The sequence below is a fragment of the Cololabis saira genome, chromosome 20 (assembly GCF_033807715.1).
Source record: "Cololabis saira isolate AMF1-May2022 chromosome 20, fColSai1.1, whole genome shotgun sequence".
NCBI lineage: Eukaryota > Metazoa > Chordata > Actinopteri > Beloniformes > Belonidae > Cololabis > Cololabis saira.
The window spans coordinates 1,821,510-1,837,846 of record NC_084606.1 but is presented as its reverse complement, the minus strand read 5'-3'; the positions used below and the strand labels follow the sequence as shown (position 1 = coordinate 1,837,846).

The window sequence follows — 16,337 nt, the reverse complement described above, 5'->3', positions numbered from 1 at the left end:
TCTTCCATTTTCTGGGGATTTTGCTATCTTTTCTGGGCTATTTAACAGGAACGTGTAGAATATGAGGATGTTTTCCTATTTCTTGATAAAGAAAAGTTGAAGAAATCTGTCACTCTGTTTTTTTCAAAATATGAAATCATAACCAAATAAAGCCTAACTTTGTCATACTTTGTTTAATTCACTTCAAACGTTACGTCTACCCTCATGTCAATGCATCCTTTCATTTTCATTGATAGAGGCCCATTGTGGAGTTAAACATTATGAAATTATATTTTTAGGCAAGAGAGTTCAAATAAAGCCTATTTGTGGCGCATCATGCCACGATCATGTGGAAATATTTTCACATTTTTATAAAACACACAACAATGACGGCATCCCGGTGCTGGATGTTAAGCCTCTCACTCCGAACCTCCTGTGTGCTGTGAAATTCAGGTGTGAACCCATCTAATCCAAGGGCTTTTCCAGACTGAAGAGACATTAAAGCTCTTAAACATTTTGTTACTGGTCAGTGGTTGTTTTAAACCCATGAATTTCTGCTTTTCTCTGTTCGTTTTGATGTGCTCTTGTTGTAAAGCCTGTAAAGCAATTCAGTCAGGTTTGGGTGTGTTACAACCAAAAACGTAATAACGGCCAATAACGTAATAACTGCCAATAATGTAATAATTTTGGCCATTTCAAATGTAATAAAGCCAATAGTGTAATAATGTGCCAATAATGTAATAAAACCTTTGAGTCAATAATGTAATAACTTTTTGCCAATAATGTAATAATTTTGTAATATTTTTTTAATACCAGGCCAATAACGTAATAACCAGCCAATAATGTAATGCCTTATTACATTATCGGCAAAAAGTTATTACGTTATTGGCTCAAAAGTTTTATTACATTATTGGCACATTATTACACTATTGGCCTTATTACATTTGAAATGGCCAAAATTATTACGTTATTGGCAGTTATTACGTTATTGGCCATTATTACGTTTTTGGTTGTAACAGGGTGTTTTCAAATGTGGTATATAAATACATTTTACCTTGACAAGTGTGAGCTACAAGCTATGCTACTTGTTACTGAGAAATGGCCAGTATCCACAGCAGCTTCCTTCTAAAGGAGCGATGGCCAGAAAACCTCCTCTGGAAGGAGTCCAGTAGAGATCCTGACCAGGGGCCTCATTTATAAAGCTTGCTTGCGCACAAAACAGGGCTTGAAAGATGCGCAAGCCAATTTCTACGGAAAGGTTTTATTATTATTATTATTTCGTTTATTTCGGCATGTTTATATAGACACATTTCATCTCCAGAACATTATACATTGCATACTCAGCACATGACGAAAAGGGTACGGGAGAAGCTGACGCTTATCAAAGTCCCGCCCCGTTCTATGTAAGATTCATGATCACATCAACAACAGAATTCAGTAAGATACATAGTTTACCACATAGCAATTTGTCTAATTTCATCCTTCACAGTCCAGATAGCATGTATGTTTGTACACGTGTCCAGTCCACTCATCCTGATCACCGTTCCTGTGATTTACTACTGTGTCCACTGTTCAGTTATTTTTATGTCCAAGTCTCTTTTTGCATGCAATCCACTTTGCAATGGAGGTGCGTGTGTCAATGCAGATTTCGATTAGTCGCTGTCCTCTGGCTCTCTAGCCGCCACAGCCTTTGCCCCCTCCGCTCGTACTGACTTCATCTCCTCACGAGCTTTGGACACATCCGACCATACACTGGTCAGTCTCCCCTTGATGTCAGAGAGGCCAGAGAGCAGCTTTGCCTGATCAGCTCTCACTTTTCTCAGCTTTTGTAGCATCCAGACACCGCCAAGCCCTAGGATCACCAGGCCCACCGTCATGCCCGTGAAGATATAGACGTCCTCCACGTCTTCCATATCCAGCACCCCAAGACACACCACTTTCCATTTATTCCAACTGTCCATAGTGTATCCCGCCAAGAATGTCCCATCTGGACAGGCCGGTTCCCCTGTCCCAGCACGCCGTGTAGAAAAAATCTTGTCAATAGCATTTACTGACCAGTTCAGAATCTCCATTCTTGATTTTATGTTCTGCTTGGTCGTGATATCTGCTGTGCTGTGATAGAGCTCAATGTCACACACACACATTTTATAGTCACTTTGTTTTGTTTCCATGTTTTGTTTCCATGCCAGGTGTTCCAGTGCTGATTTTCCCACATTGCCATTGTTTCGTACACATAGCCAGACATTGCCTTCCTGTACCTAGGTTTGATATTCCTTCAATAACAGCTTCTTTAACTCATGTTTGAAAACAGTTAAATTTCTTGCTAACTTTAATTCATTGTTTAGGCTATTCCACATTTTCACACCAGCTACTGACAAACTATGGCTTCCCATCGTTGTCCTTATCTTTTTCTGTTTAAACTGCAGCGAGCTGCGCATGCTGTGAGGACCTTGACTAAGAGTGAACAATTTCTGAACATTTACTGGTAATGCCGCCTGTGTTGCTTTGTAAATTGTTTGTAGCATCTGAAAATGAAGTATCTCTCTCAGTTTTAGATATTTCGTCTTTATGAACAGTTCGTTCGTATGTGCCCTGGCTGGGACAGAATGAATGATGCGAAGCGCTTTTTTTTGCAATTTAAATATTGGTTCTGTAATGCCCTTGTAAGTGAAACCCCAATTTTCTACACAGTACCTCATATGTGGGACTATTAGTGCCGAGTATATGGTCTTAAGCGAGTTTAAATTGAGAGATTTCTGCAATTTCCACAGAATGGACACACTCCTTGCCATCTTATTTTGAATTATTTTTACATGTGGTCGCCATGTCAAGAGGTCATCCACTAATATACCCAGAACCTTATGTTCCCTCACTCTTTCTATATTGTTTCCATTAACTTGCAAGTTTATGCTTTTCTTTACATTATTTCTCCCAAATAACATGAATTTGGTCTTTGCCAGATTTAGTGATAATTTGTTTATATTAAACCATGTATTTAGTTTTGTCATTTCTCTGTTAATCACTTTTTCCAGTATATTCAAGTCGTTTCCTGAGCAGAAAATATTTGTATCATCAGCAAATAAAATAAGTTTTAATACATCAGATGTTTTGATTATATCATTGATATATAGAGTAAATAGCTTAGGGCCTAAGACTGACCCCTGTGGGACCCCACAGACGACGTCTAGGCATGTAGACCTATTTGTTCCCATCTGGACATATTGGACTCTACCAGATAGATAGCTTTTGATCCATCTTAAAGCTGTATCTCTGATACCGTAATCATATAATTTTTCAATCAAAATATCGTGATTTATAGTGTCAAAAGCTTTTTTGAGGTCAATAAAGATGCCTACTATATATAATTTGTGGTCAAGCGCATCTTTAATCAGTTATATGGACTCTGTGAGGGCAAGTGCTGTCGAATGTTGCTTTCTGAACCCGTATTGGCTATCACACAGGATGTTGTGTTCAGTCATGAACTTTTCCAATCTGCTATTATAGAGTTTTTCTAAAATCTTTGAACACTGCGGCAATAAGGAGACCGGGCGATAGTTTGTAGTCATATTTATATCACCACTTTTATACAATGGTAATACCTTTGCTATTTTCATCTTGTCTGGAAATACACCGGTTTTGAAGGATAAGTTACATATGTGCGTGAGTGGTGTTATAATTCCTTTTTGTAACGCCTTCAACAGTCTCATGTCAATTTCGTCTACATCTACTGAAGATTTAGATTCGCACTGTGTGAGGGCATTCACAACTTCTGCTTCAGTGACTGGTTCAAGTAACAGAACCAGTAAGGTTGGGATTTAAAAAGAAAAAAAAAATAACCGAAAAATGTGCGTAACCCTACGCCAACCCTGACCCTCCCGCAGAAACAGTCTGAAGATCTGGGGAACTGGAGACGCAGGCGGTGAGGTGGTGAAATGAAGCCAGATTCATCTCATACTCTTAATAATGTCATCACATATCAGACTTATAATATAATAGCGCTGATCGTGTCCCTCTGTGTTTGAAGCTCAGCGTCTGTCAGGACTCTGGTGCTGCTGCAGCCGCGGTGCAGGACACGCCGGGAACCTCCTCTTATACTTATACTGTTTATATACTTTTTCTACTTTTACTGTGACCACCAAATAATGTGGTTTTCCTGGGCTCCACCTCATCCACAACATCTCCATCTCAGTCTCCGTGAAATTTACGGAGACTGAGAAATTTACGGTGGCTCGACACGTCTCATCCATCCTGACGCAGCAGAAACAGACTGCAGGTGGCGCTGCACATGCTCAGCAGGCTCATTCATATGCAAATGCAGTCATCAAGTACTTTGCATTGCCCATTTATGGTATGAAGTGGGCGTGTAGAGGGAGGGATATTAGGCGAATTCACCTTCAACCTTCCAGCTGGACTGGGATTTATAAAGAGAACATTGCGTGCAAGTGTGCGTGCGCACGGTTTTATAAATCAGGATTTTTTTTGCGCCCGCCATTTTCGGCTTTTGGGTTTACGTGCACTTTTAGTATGAATCCTACACACTCTTTTATAAATGAGGCCCCAGGTCACCAAAACACCTCAACAAGCGTCTATTGATGTGAAGGAACGGCGATTCAGATCTGAGTTTGCCCCAGATGACTGAGGTCCGTTACTATTCAGATGTTACATGTGTACCCCTGCATTTCACCTGTGATGGGCTGGGATAGGCTCCAGCAGACCTCCGTCACCCTGTACAGGATTAAACAGCTATAGGAAATGGATGGATCTAAAAAGTCTAAAAGAACTTTGTTGTTATTAGTCGTGCAAAATCTAGGCACAATTGAACCGAACCAGCACCGTAATGTCAGTCCAAATGTGGGCCAAGGACATTTGCAGATGTGGGTTTCCAGCAATATCTGGGATATTAAAACAGGAATTATTAAAAACTCAAGCAGCGTGTTTGACATCACCATGCATGTCCTCTTGTTTATTCCTTATTTTATGGATTAACAATAATACTGCAAAGGTAGGTTGGTAAAACTGTCCCATTAGGCTGAGACACTACAGGAACGAGTTCAGAGTACTGTAGGTGTCCTGAGGCTGAGATTCTTAGGCGTAGAATCACCAATAAAACACTGGATGGAGCAAAGAGACCATGTTCAAGATCAGACGCAAGTGTAGCGGCTCTGCAACAGCAGGATGTTTGTTTGATTGATTGAACTGGGCGGTCATGTGGATGGTTCCCACCGACAGAAATGACTAACAATCTCAGCTATTCCCATAGATGAAGTTCAGAAGTCAGTATCTGAACCGAATCATTTTACCCCAGTAACTCTCCATTTCCTGGAGAGAACCAGTCACAGATAACTCCTCCCCGAAAAGCGGAGCTCCGGCAGGATGTTTCCTGGTTCCTCCCAAGTCACTGATCTGGATGCAATGAGGTTGGTTTCATCACTGAGATGCAAAAACCAAAAGACAGTTGTTGTATTGTGTTCATTATGTCTTCAGTGTTGATAGCTTTGTGGTTTTCTTTGGTTCAGACAAGGATATTTTTATCTGAACAAAAGAAAACCACAAAGCAGCCAAAAGGTAGAATAAAATAAAGGGTGAAAGCGAAGGGGGTGGGTGGGGCTTGGTTTGACTGTTTAGTGACATCAATCTGCTTTGCAGGAAACGGAACCGAAGAGCATTCTGCTGTTGTTCTGAGGTGAAATGGCGCAGGAAGGAAATCGGATATATTCAGTAAAGTTCTCTTGTTCCATCTGTCTGGATCTACTGAAGGATGCGGTGACGATTCCCTGTGGACACAACTGTATTAAAACATGCTGGGATGGGGAGGGTCAGAGGGGAACCCATTCTTCCATTTTCCTTTCCTTTTCAATCTCGACATATCAACCTTTTTCTCTATATTTCAACTTTTTTCTTGACTTTTTTCTCCAGATTGTACTTCAACATTAATCTCGACATTTCAACTTTTTTCTCGAAGTGCATAATGAAAAAAAAACGTCTTAGTTCTAACTAATATGGGGCTGTTAAGTCGTGACGTCACACCCTTTCAAAATACTACTTCCGGGTCCTGCTCCTCGTCATTCAAACATGCCGCAGTGCTGTGTTCCCCGTTGTAACAACAGATCTGAGTCTAAGACATTGATACCACTGTCATTCTTCCGCTTTCCTTGCGACGAGAAAGAGAAGAGGAAATGGCTGCAGTTGATAAGGTGAGTTACAATTCTTAAACGAATCAAGAAAAACAAAGTTTGGGCTAGTTAGGTAGCTAAAGTTAGCACTAGCTTTTGCACCTACTCGTAAAAGACAAACTGACCGTTTGCGGATATCCCTGATAAATGTAATGGGTTTTTACGGTGTTTTTGTTCGAACCAAGCAACAGCACAGCTGATACTACTGTCTACATCCAGTTAACATTACCTGTTTACACCCTTTTTTTGTTTTTACCTGTCCTTACCAGTTCCCATTATGCATATACTGGTTGTGAAACTGTTATGCTCTCCGTGGTTAAACACATTAATCTCCTCCGTTTCTTAGAGTGCACAACCTATCTACATTGCAGTTTATTATTACTGTACATGTGTTACAACAGTTTTACAACAGTTTTATATTACCCCTGTATTCTATTTTATTACTACCTGCCCAGGGACTACAGGTGGAAAATAGCAATCTGCTACAATCTGGCACAATGCATATGCTCTTGTACAAGATTAATTGTGCACTGTCCCTGTCTTTAAATAAATAAATTACAATTAAATTTAACTTCTACACCATTTTATATCTGAGATCCTTATCTTTACTTTTTCTTTTTCTTGCATCTTCTTTTCTATACATTTGAGCATTATTAGAGGCAGCCTGAGATTTAAGATTCCCATTGCCAATGACTGTTTCACTGTAATTGCTGTGCATGACTAATACAGAACTAAAGTAACGTTAAAGGGGACCCATTATGAAAAACCTGTTTTTTCTTGTTTTAACATATATAAAGTGGTCTCCCCTCACCCTGCCAGCAGAGGGGAGATGAAATACCATGAATTTCTGCAAGGTCTGTGACCCCCGCCCTGCAGAGTCCCCCAGTGTCACGTGACTTTTTTTGAGCCGATTAGAATCTGCTCCCGTCGTGACGTCACGACGGGAGCAGATTTCCATAGGTTCAGCCCCCGCTGCTGAAACCACGCCCACAACCAGCTCTGTACGCCCGCTCAAGCTCCGCCATTGTTTAGAAGCGGTGACTGTTTCCACAGCGACGGAGAGTAGAAATGAGATTTTGCATCGACATTTACCCTCATAAAAGGATCAGATCCCACAGCACGGACCCGGTAACTGCACACGAGTCAGCGGTAAGTTCCTTTTTGTTTAATGTTATTTGTATGATCTTTGCATGGGCTAAGTATTTAGCTTAGCTCGGAGCTGCGGGGCCGCTCACGGACCTTTTTTTTTTTTTTTTTTTTTCTGTTCATTTCAGATCATCCAAGCAAAAGGCTGATTTATGGTTCCGCGTTACACCAACGCAGAGCCTACGGCGTAGGCTCCGTGGCGGGGCGCCTGGAGCGGAGAAGGAGACGCTGCTCCCGGGGAGCTGCGCGGCAGAGGCCTGAAGACCCGTCTCTGCCCGAAGACTCACCGCCCAGAGAGCTGCGGGCTCTGCCCTTCGCAGGACTCATTGATCAGGCTCGGATGAATCAGAAACGGAGGATTGGGATTTCTATGGGTTTGATTAATGTAATAACTTAAATAAAGCACAATCAAACTAAATTTTGCTCCCGCTCTATTTTTTAAATACCACACTTGTATGCTTTTGAGCCATTTGTACAGCCAGTACAAAGGACGGACCACTCTGACCTTCACCAGTGACCTGTATGGAGGGAGTGCCTCAGACAAGGCCATAACAGCTGACTGTGGACTTCTCCAGCATCTTAAGCCAGGTGATATGGTCATGGCGGACAAGGGCTTCACCATACGGGACATTTTGCCAGAAGGAGTTCTGCTGAACATTCCGTCTTTCCTCGTCAATGGACAGTTCACCCAGGAGGAAGTGAACAATAACAGGTTAATCTCCCATGCAAGGATACATGTGGAGCGTTCTATTCAAAGGCTGAAATTGTACAGCATTTTGCACCACATCCCACACCAGTTCAGGAAAAACATCAACAAAATACTGAAAGTATGTGTGTGTCTAACAAATTTGCAAACACCCATTCTGCGTGAAATTGAATGAATGATTGTCAGTGTGTTAAATGTGGAGGACTGTTTCCCAGTGGCCATAAGGATTTGTTACATGTATATAAGGGCATGATTTGAATAGTTTGACATGAAATAAGACCCATTGTGATAAATGTATATTCTTGTAAACTGATTTTCATGAGTGATTTGATTTGAGGAAAACTTGAATTAAAAAGCTCCTCGGTGGCACCGGGGGTGGATGAGATCCGCCCTGAGTACCTCAAGTCTCTGGATGTTGCGGGGCTGTCGTGGCTGACACGCCTCTGCAGCATCGCGTGGCAGTCGGGGACAGTGCCTCTGGACTGGCAGACCAGGGTGGTGGTCCCTCTCTTCAAAAAGGGGGACCGGAGGGTGTGTTCCAACTACAGGGGGATCACACTCCTCAGCCTCCCGGGGAAAGTCTATTCCAGGGTACTGGAGAGGAGATTACGGCCGATAGTCGAACCTCGGATTCAGGAGGAACAATGCGGTTTTCGTCCCGGTCGTGGAACACTGGACCAGCTCTATACCCTCCGCAGGGTGCTCGAGGGTTCATGGGAATTTGCCCAACCAGTCTACATGTGTTTTGTGGACTTGGAGAAGGCATTTGACCTCTGTGTCCCTCGTGCCATTCTGTGGGGGGTGCTGAGTGAGTATGGAGTCCGGGGCCCTCTATTAAGGGCTGTCCGGTCTCTGTATGATCGAAGCAGGAGTCTGGTTCGCATTGCCGGCAGTAAGTCAGACTTGTTCCCGGTGCATGTTGGACTCCGGCAGGGCTGCCCTTTGTCACCGGTCCTGTTCATAATTTTTATGGACAGGATTTCTAGGCGCAGCCAGGGGCCGGAGGGGGTACGGTTCGGGAGCCACTTGATTTCATCTCTGCTTTTTGCAGATGATGTGGTTTGTTGGCTCCCTCGAGCCAGGACCTTCAGCCTGCACTGGGGCAGTTTGCAGCCGAGTGTGAAGCAGCTGGGATGAGAATCAGCACCTCCAAGTCTGAGGCCATGGTTCTCGACCAGAAAAAGGTGGCTTGCACCCTCCAGGTTGGGGGAGAGTTCCTGCCTCAGGTGGAGGAGTTTAAGTATCTTGGGGTCTTGTTCACGAGTGAGGGGAGAACGGAGCGCGAGATCGACAGGCGGATCGGTGCGGCGGCCGCAGTAATGCGGTCGATGTATCGGTCCGTCGTGGTGAAGAAGGAGCTGAGTCGAAAGGCAAAGCTCTCGGTTTACCGGTCGATCTACGCCCCTACCCTCACCTATGGTCATGAACTTTGGGTAGTGACCGAAAGGACAAGATCGCGGATACAAGCGGCCGAGATGAGTTTCCTCCGCAGGGTGGCTGGACGCTCCCTTAGAGATGAGTTTCCTCCGCAGGGTGGCTGGACGCTCCCTTGGAGATGAGTTTCCTCCCTTAGAGATGAGTTTCCTCCCTTAGAGATGAGTTTCCTCCTTTAGAGATGAGTTTCCTCTGCAGGGTGGCTGGACGCTCCCTTGGAGATGAGTTTCCTCCCTTAGAGATGAGTTTCCTCCTTTAGAGATGAGTTTCCTCTGCAGGGTGGCTGGACGCTCCCTTAGAGATGAGTTTCCTCTGCAGGGTGGCCGGACGCTCCCTTAGAGATGAGTTTCCTCCGCAGGGTGGCTGGACGCTCCCTTAGAGATAGGGTGAGGAGCTCTGTCACCCGGGAAGAGCTCGGAGTCGAGCCGCTACTCCTCCACATTGAGAGGAGTCAGCTGAGGTGGCTTGGGCATCTGTACCGGATCCTCCTGGACGCCTCCCTAGGGAGGTGTTCCAGGCATGTCCCACCGGGAGGAGACCCCGGGGAAGACCCAGGACACGCTGGGGAGACTATGTCTCTCGGCTGGCCTGGGAACGCCTCGGACTCCCCCCGGAAGAGCTGGAGGAGGTGTCCGGGGAGAGGGAAGTCTGGGCATCCCTGCTGAGGCTGCTGCCCCCGCGACCCGGTAACGGATAAAGCGGTGGACAATGGATGGATGGATGGATGGATGGATGGATGGATGGATGGATGGATGGATGGATGAATTAAAAAAGTAATACCAGGTAAAAAAGAATGTTACTGTTCTTTATAAACATGTTGTATTAAGTGTTTCAGACATTGTGTTACTGCCAAAACAAGAGGACATTAGTATTTACAGATCATGAATGTAGGGTATGTTCAAGTGCAGACATTAACATCGTCAAATCTTCATCTGAAAAGTAAAGATGTCAAATAAATGTAGTGGAGTAGAAGGTACAATAATTACCAGAAAAAATGTTTACAATATTTACCAGAAATGTAGTGGAGTGGAAGTAAAAAGTAGGACAAAGCGGAAATACAAGTACCTCAGAACTGTACTTAAGTAAAGGTGACCTATTATGGCATCTAATACCTATTTTAAACAGCCCTTGAATGTCTTAAAAACAATCTAAAGCTTGTTTTTTCTACATAAATCAGAAATTCAGCCTGTGGGCCGTGTCTATAGTTTTACCGCTTCTAACCTCTTTTTCTGTGCTCCATTCTGAGGGGAGGGGGGGGTATGATAATGAGGCTCTGTGCTGATTGGCTGCTTGAATGACGTGTAGCAGGGGAGGAGCATAAGCGTCGCAGAAGAGCAGCGGCTGCGTAGCAAAGCGTGTCCACGGTTCTGCGTTAAATCGACACGTACCTACGCCGTAGGCTCTGCGTTGGTGAAACGCGGAACCATAAATCAGCCTTTAGTCACCTCGTCTTCACACTAATTCACACAGGAAGATTTAATTTAATTCTAAACAGTTACACCAGTTATTTACTCTGATTCCTCATCATTTCACTTCTTATGTTACAAGACAAATGAATCATGTAACTAAAGAAACCACAACACTGAATTTTCACAAATGGCAACTTTATTGTTAAAATATATAAATAAAATGTATGCAGTATTGCTGGCTCAAGGAAGGACCGCGCGTCTTCTGAATGTGAACAGCTCCAGGTGCTTGAAAGATCTGAAACCACAGAAGAAAAATGTATTACGGTACTGATAGAGCTCCGGGCCCGGGGCTCCTCGACGGTCCGGTCCGTGAGCAGCCCCCGCAGCTCCGTATGCGGCGCCGGGGCTCCGGAGCTAAGCTAAATACTTAGCCCATGCTAAGATCATACAAATATAAATGACATAAAAACCGGAACTTACCGCTGACTCGTGTGCAGTTGCCGGGTCCGTGCTGTGGGATCTGATCCTTTTATGAGGGTAAATGTCGAGGCAAAACCTCATTTCTACTCTCCCTCGCTGTTCAGCAGCCACGGCTTGTAAACAATGGCGGAGCTCGAGCGGCAGAGCTGGTTGTGGGCGTGGTTTCAGCAGCGGAGGAGACCGAGGGCGTGGTTTGCATTTTGGTGACGTAAAGAAAATGCACCAATCCAAACGGCTCACAGAAACCACATGACACTGGGGGACTCTGTAAGGTGGGGGGGAGCAGACCTTGCAGATTTTCATGGGGTATCATCTTTTCTGTGTTGGCAGGGTGAGGGGAGACCACTTTAAATATGTTAAAACAAGAAAAAACGTGTTTTTCATAATAGGTCCCCTTTAAGTAAAACATGTACTTAGAACAAAAGGAGGAGAGGCCAGCAACACTTGGTGTCCTTCGTGATGACTTATATGACCTATTACACAGACTGGTTTCGACAGAATCTTCTTCAGTGATACAGAGGTCTTCTTCAGTGATACAGAGGTCTTCTTCAGTGATACAGAGGTCTTCTTCAGACACACAGAGGTCTTCTTCAGACACACAGAGGTCTTCTTCAGTGATACAGAGGTCTTCTTCAGTGATACAGAGGTCTTCTTCAGTGATACAGAGGTCTTCTTCAGTGACACAGAGGTCTTCTTCAGTGATACAGAGGTCTTCTTCAGTGATACAGAGGTCTTCTTCAGTGATACAGAGGTCTTCTTCAGTGATACAGAGGTCTTCTTCAGTGACACAGAGGTCTTCTTCAGACACACAGAGGTCTTCTTCAGTGATACAGAGGTCTTCTTCAGTGATACAGAGGTCTTCTTCAGTGATACAGAGGTCTTCTTCAGTGATACAGAGGTCTTCTTCAGTGATACAGAGGTTTTCTTCAGACACACAGAGGTCTTCTTCAGTGATACAGAGGTCTTCTTCAGTGATACAGAGGTCTTCTTCAGTGATACAGAGGTCTTCTTCAGTGATACAGAGGTCTTCTTCAGACACACAGAGGTCTTCTTCAGTGATACAGAGGTCTTCTTCAGTGATACAGAGGTCTTCTTCAGTGATACAGAGGTCTTCTTCAGTGATGCAGAGGTCTTCTTCAGTGTGACACACTGAAGAAGACCTGTTGAAAACAGTCTGTGTAATAGGGTAAGCGCCAACGCAGTTCATTAACACATTCACTGCCATTGACGCCGATTGGCATCAATCTATTTACAACCGTTCACTGCCATTGCATGCTGGCGCAACTTGTCAGTAAATATCAGGCCAGTAGATGGCAGCAAAGTGTCTATTTGGATGAGTGATCCATCAATGTTTATGTACTCCTAAAACTCAATATTCTGTGGGTCTTTGAACATCAGCCAAAATGCCCAAAAACTCTGGCAGTATGGAGCTCTTTGCTCTGAAAATGGCTTTGAGTTAATAAAAGTCATCAAGAAGGACACCAAGTGTTGCTGGCATCTCCTCCTTTTTGTTTTTAATTTAAAACTGTGACACAATGTTTGGAAGGAAACGCTCTTTATAAAATGTTTCCAGAATGTCAATGTTAAGAGCCCATGTCGGATCTTTGAGCACTGGCAGGATGACAAGGTCAAGGGGAGTCCATACAATGAGGTGACAACTGTTAGCTCCAGTCAGGTGTAGGTTGCCCTGGATCTGATGCCAGTAGTTATGGAGTTGTTTTAGTGCCAGGGTACCAGTTTCTTCATCCAACTCCAAAAAGAAGTCGCTACTCTCTGCTGCTTGTAGGATGGTCTTGGCTCTGGCTGACCACTCTATGAGTGTGGTGTGTGGATATCTGTCACCATGGCATTTATCAGGAAACAACGTCTGATCAGGAAACAGGGGTTGAGAAAATCTGACAGCTTAAAACTATATTAAATTGATTGAAAACTTATATAATGTGTTAGCTGAATTGAGGGGAATCCCTTCCTGATTAATGTCATGTGTTAAACTATAACACATATATACGCTATGAAAAATGTTTTGCAGACAACTCAAATGAAATTCATGTTATATTTCAGAGCCATATCTTACCCAAGATGAAACAAACCACACTCATATTAAACAGTGTTTCATGTCCTCTGTAATAGTTAGTGACCACATAGTGAATACAAAACATCTCAATTAAAGCAGACAGTCTGATATCTATAATATCAAAGTACAAAAGACACAAGTCGTACCTGAGGAGTTTCTGGGCTCAAAATCCATCCCATTCCAGTAAAACGCCCAAGCTGTGACAGGGATGCCCGTACCCAGTCCTTGTCCTCCTGGGTGACAGATCTTTTTACTCCAGCTGAAATAATATTATGACGTGTTATGAGTGTATATTACCAAAGTTTGATGAATGCGATTCATCTTCACATAATATAATAGCTTTAAACCACATAACGTTAAGTAAATAATTCAAAACAAGCAACAACATCAGACAGCATCATTTGCAAATGAATTACTAACCTTGTGTTGTGGATGGTGCCATCACAGACACTCGCTTAGCTGTGATTTCCGTCTTCGGCATCTTCGGCCTCTTCCACACACACTCGACATCGGTGCGGGACACATTTTTTTCTGTCCAGATCAGCAGAGCTGCCATATGGTGGCACTTGTCCTTGCCGATTGGGCACTGGCAGCTGCTGTATTTAACTGCCTGTCCCTCAACATGAACCTGACGTTACATTGAAAACATTTCAACTCTCTCACCCTAACACATCTTAGCCTAACAATACTTCTGTTGCTAGCCGGGGGCTGGCACATCATTATATTTCAACTTGCTTAACTTCACTAACACTCCAAAACATAGCTGATATAGGGGCCTATAACGTTACTGACATATTAAGTTTTTCATCTTCGTTTACATCAAAAGTTGTAGCAGTCCTATCCGTTTTTTAGCATAACGTTATCATCTTTAGATGTCAACTAACTAGATAGCTTACGGCTAATTTATAACTCACTTCAACCTCGTAAACTCTCTTTTTCTGTGATGCCTGGACGCTACCCTTTATTATTCCACCAGGATTAAATTAAACGAGTTTAACCCTTTTTTCACTCTCTCTGGTACCTCAGTGAAGAAAGAAGTGATCGTAAACAAGTTCACCGGGTCCGTCATTGTCGTTCGTTTTGTTTATCTGTCAGAGCGTCAGGACCCGGAAGTCTTATTTTGAAAGGGTGTGACGTCAGACTTAACAACCCCATAGCTGAAAGTTTAAATCTGCTCTGACTGCTAATGAATGATGAAGCCGCTTGCTGCGCTGCAGTGATTTCGCAGGTTACCGATACCTTGCTGCGCTGCAGTGATTTCGCAGGTTACCGATACCTTGTTGCGCTGCAGTGATTTTGTTACATTGTTGCGCTGCAGTGAGTTCGCGGGTTACTGTTGCATTGTGGGAAATGTAGTATTGGTGCGTGCAAAACACCAGCGGGCAGCTACAGCCAGCGGGCCAGTTCTAATACTAATCAAATATCATTCCGGGGGCCATAGATAATTCATTGGGCCTTGACTTTGACATATGCGTTCTAGAACCTTCTGTTCCTGCTGCTGAACCAGCTAGGTGATGACGTCACTCTGAGGGGGCGGGGCCAGGGCTGGAGGGGGCGGGGCCAGAGGGAGGGGAAAAAAATCAAGAAAAATACAGGGAAAAGAGAAGGAAAAAAAAGAAGGAAAAAAGGAAAAAAAGAGGAAAAGAAGGGAAAAAAAGAGGAAAACAAGAGAAAAAAAGAGGAAAAAAGGAGAAAAAGAAGAAAAAAAGGAAAAAAGAGGAAGAAAAGATGAAAAAAAGAGGAAAAAATTGGAAAAAAGAGGAAAATAAGGAGGAAAAAAAGTTGAAAAGAGAGGAAATAATAGGATAAAAAAGAGGAAAAAAAAGAGGAGAAAAAAGAGAAAAAAGAGGAAAACGAGGAGGAAAAAAGAGGAAAAAGAGAAGAAGAAAAAAGGAAAAAGGGAGGAAAAGAGGAAAAAAAGGGAAGAAAAGAGGAAAAAAGGAGAAAAAGAAGAAAAAAAGGAAAAAAGAGGAAGAAAATATGAAAAAAGAGGAAAAAATTGGAAAAAAGAGGAAAAAAGGAGGAAAAAAAGAGGAAAAAAAGTTGAAAAGAGAGGAAATAATAGGATAAAAAAGAGGAAAAAAGGGAAAAAAGAGGTAAAAATTGGAAAAAAGGAGAAAAAAGGGGGAAAAAGGAAAAAAAATAGGAAAAAATAGGAAAAAAAGAAGAAAATTAAGGAAAAAACAGAAAAAAAGAGGAAAAAAGGAGGAGGAGGAGGAGGAGGAGGAGGAGGAGGAGGAGGAGGAGGAGGAGGAGGAGGAGGAATTTCTCAAAATTTTGCCTTTTTTCTTGAAATTTCGCCTTCTTTTCTTTCTTTTTTTTCCCCTTTTTCCTTTTTCCTCTCTCTTTTTCCCTCTTGTAATGATTTTGGTCCTGATGATTTTTCCCAGATCCAGCTCAGCTGGTATCAGCCACTCTGAGAGTCTACAGAGGTTACCTTACCCTAACCCTAACCCTTACAGAGCTAGGAACCTTCTAGAACCTTCTGTTCCTGCTGCTGAACCTAGGTGATGACGTCACCAGAGGGGGCGGGGCCAGGGCTGGAGGGGGCGGGGCCAGAGGGAGGGGAAAAAAATCAAGAAAAATACAGGAAAAAGAGAAGGAAAAAAAAGAAGGAAAAAAAGAGGAAAAGAAGGGAAAAAAAGAGGAAAACAAGGAAAAGAGGAGGAGGAAGGGAAGGAAGAGGAGGAGGAGAAGGAGGAAGGGAAGGAAGAGGAGGAAGAGGAACTTCTCGAAATTTCGCCTTTTTCTTGAAATTTCGTCTTTTTTCCACCTTTTTTTCTTTCTCTTTTTCTCTTTTTTTTCTTTTTTCCTTTTTCCTCTCTCTTTTTCCCTCTTGTAATGATTTTGGTCCTGATGATTTTTCCCAGATCCAGCTCAGCTGGTATCAGCCACTCTGAGAGTCTACAGAGGTTACCTTACCCTAACCCTAACCC

At 43.3% G+C, this 16,337-nt stretch overlaps 1 protein-coding gene across 1 annotated transcript in view; it reads right to left on the bottom strand.

The window, feature by feature from the left end:
* LOC133420907 (secretory phospholipase A2 receptor-like) overlaps window positions 1–16,337 on the bottom strand; it is a 261,469-nt gene that overhangs the window by 244,371 nt on the left and 761 nt on the right. The window lies entirely within an intron of this gene.